The sequence below is a fragment of the Palaemon carinicauda genome, chromosome 30 (genome assembly GCF_036898095.1).
Source record: "Palaemon carinicauda isolate YSFRI2023 chromosome 30, ASM3689809v2, whole genome shotgun sequence".
NCBI classification, from domain to species: domain Eukaryota; kingdom Metazoa; phylum Arthropoda; class Malacostraca; order Decapoda; family Palaemonidae; genus Palaemon; species Palaemon carinicauda.
This window is the reverse complement of record NC_090754.1, coordinates 2,519,879-2,523,178: the sequence shown is the minus strand read 5'-3', so window position 1 is coordinate 2,523,178 and position 3,300 is coordinate 2,519,879.

The following is a 3,300-nucleotide window of genomic DNA, read 5'->3' as shown; positions in this document are numbered from 1 at the left end:
AAAAATAATAATAATAATAATAATAATAATAATAATAAAAAAGAAAATAATAATAATAATAATAATAATAATAATAATAATAATGATAACAATAATATAAGTAGCATTAGTGTAGTAGTCTTGAAGCTATAGTTGTAGTAATCCACCGAAGTGAATTTGATAGATCATAATAAAAATAGAATTGAGGGAACTAAGCAATATTTGTCTGAACAAAACTTCTCCACCAAATACCCAATGAAAGGTTGAGTGTATTGCAAAATTGGGGTAATGCAAATGGAAGCGAAGAACTGAGTCCAGAGAGGTCAGTTTCATTCCGTCAGTGCCAGGTTCACCAAGGCTATTTGTGAGAGAACTCGGACGGAAATTCCTTCAATATAGCAAGATGCATTTAAGAAACATTGCCTGAGCCACTCTAAACACAACTGGTATCAGGAAGAGTATGCATTATACCCCCTCCCCTTCTCTCTCTCTCTCTCTCTCTCTCTCTCTCTCTCTCTCTCTCTCTCTCCAGATCACGTGAAAGAAATGGAATGCATTTTAATAAATTGGCGAGAGGCTAGACTGCTTCAGAATTTATATTTTGACTTTCATGATATTCCCAAGGATCTTAGATATTTTCAGAGTAGTTCTGTATTTTTGTGAGAGTACATTTCAATGTGGTACACAAGATCAAAACTACGGGCGAAAGAGATATATTACTGTAATTTACTGCAAAATCTCTTTTCATTTATTTTCTATTTTTCCAGGTAATTTCCAGAACTAAGATACTTTCACTAATTGGGAAATTGGAATTTTTCCATTCGGCTTTACTATGTTGTGTTGCTGTTATTGCTTGTAATAATAATAATAATAATAATAATAATAATAATAATAATAATAATAATGGTTGTAGAGGAAAGTAGGATAACTAAAACTACCCAATAAAATAAAAAGAATTAGTGTTAAGGGGCCCTGACACTGGCACGAATTTGTGGCACGCATTGTCACGACTTTTGTTGTGAACTGGCGTGAACGATACATGAACTGGAGTGAACATGTCGTGAACTTGTCGTGACAGTCGTGGCAAGAATTTTGAAATGTTCAAAATTTGTGTCACGACAAAATTGTCGTGAACGATGCACGAACTGTTCGTGAACGCGTTGTGAACAATGCGGGTCGATGCGGGAGGATAGGTGCCTGTGCGTGACAATGCGTGCCATGCCACGACTGCCATGCCATCGTTCACGAATATGAGCGCGTCGCAGCGTGGCTGTGCCTTCCCACTGACATGGTCACGCATTGATGGCATGACCAGTTCACGCACTGGCATACATCCTCCCGCATCGTCCCGCACTGTTCACAACCAGTTCACGCCAGTTCCCGACCAGTTCACGCCAGTTCTCGACCACTTCACGCCGGTTCACGACCAGTTTTTTATATTTGCAGTTTTTATGTAAACAAAAGGATTTCTTGAGAAAGAAAATGGAAACGAAAAAATAATAACAAAGAAAGAAAATTAAACCAAAAAATTTTTGATGTTCGCTGTTTTAATGTAATCAAAATGATTTCTTGAGAAAGAAAATGGAAACAAAAAAAAAAAAACAAAGAAAGAATAATAAACCAACAATTTTTTTTATGTTTGCTGTTTAAATGTAAATAAAATATATTTTTTTATTTCAAAACACTTATTTTTCTCTATTTCCTTAAAATAAAAAGAAAGAAAATGGAACTGAAAAAATGATAACAAGGAAAGAAAAATAAAGCCAAAAATTTTTGTTTGCTGTTTTAATGTAAATAAAATGATTTCTTATTTCAAAACATTTCTATAACCTTAAAATAAAGAGAAAGAAAATGGAAACAAAAAATAATAAAAAGGAAAGAAAAATAAACCAAAATTTTTTTTATGTTTGTTGTTTTAATGTAAATAAAATGAATTCTTATTTCAAAACATTTCTATAACCTTAAAATAAAGAGAAAGAAAATGGAAACGAAAAAATAATAAGAAGGAAAGAAAAATAAACCAAACATTTTTTTATGTTTGCTGTTTTAATGTAAATAAAATGATTTCTTGAAACAGGTCAAGTGTGATTCTGAGGTAATTTTTGTAGCCTCCTGGATCTTCCTTGTGGAGTTCAGTTGTCTCATCCGAAGCCAATCCAAGAATGTCCTCGGGTTGGAGAAGCCACGTTTTTATATGGCGTGGCCAAGTCGTGAACTGGCGTGAACGATAAGTGCCAATGCGGGTAGTGCGAAAACTATGCGTGAACGTGTCGTGAACTTGTCGTGAACTCGTCGTGCCAGTTCATGCCAATGTCGTGAACTTGTCGTGAACTCGTCGTGAACTATGCGTGAATTTGTCGTAAACAGTGCGGGAACCTCCCAGTGCGGGCCACAAAAGTGTCACGCCCTGCCACGACAAATGCGTGCCACAAATGCGTGCCAGTGTCAGGGTACCTTTACTCGTATAAGATGGAGGATAACATTTCCTTTTAGCAACTGGTAAAAGGGGTGACGCAAATCTACAAGTATCTCTTTCACATACATTACAATACTGAGTAGGTAAATCAAATCAAATTTCATTTGTCATAATAGGAGCAAATACATCTACATGTATCTTTAAGGAAACACCATTATAATAATCGTTGATGAAAGGAAAAAACAACTACCACAAAGCATCATGCAAATAAATACTGGTATATAAATCTGGCACATGATGCATATTATAAAAAATAGCAAGAAATCCCACCTGTTACAGTCCTTAGAAGGAAAATCAAAGCAATACATAACAATGGAATAAAAGGGATAATTTACTGTAGGTTACGTTACAAAAGAAAGGTTGATACTATGCTAATATGCTTATCAGTATATTAGCTTGATGCTAGATATATACATTATTCTTATATTAGCCTTCCATGAGAACTGTAATGGGTCAGCAGAATAAAATAATGATTATAACATGCTGTGGGTCCCTTACTGGCGGTAATAGTTGCAAAGGTATTAGCCTACCAAACACTCACCTAGGCCTAACCTATTAGACCACTAGCATAAACTAAGTATTAATATTAGACATACGATATGGGTTAGTTTTAACCTAAACAAAGATCAAACTGTGGAGAATATTTTTTACTTTAATTGATTGATTGGGAGCTTAGTTAGTCCAGGAAAGTCCCCCTTCGTCAGTTACTCAAAGTTCAACAGGGGAGGATAAGGAGCACACACACTCAGGGCACAAACACCCTGCTAATAACTTCACTAATGTACTTCACTAACCCTCACTCTTAAATGCAAAAAGGAAATTGTACTGTCCAGAGGCCGGGGAAC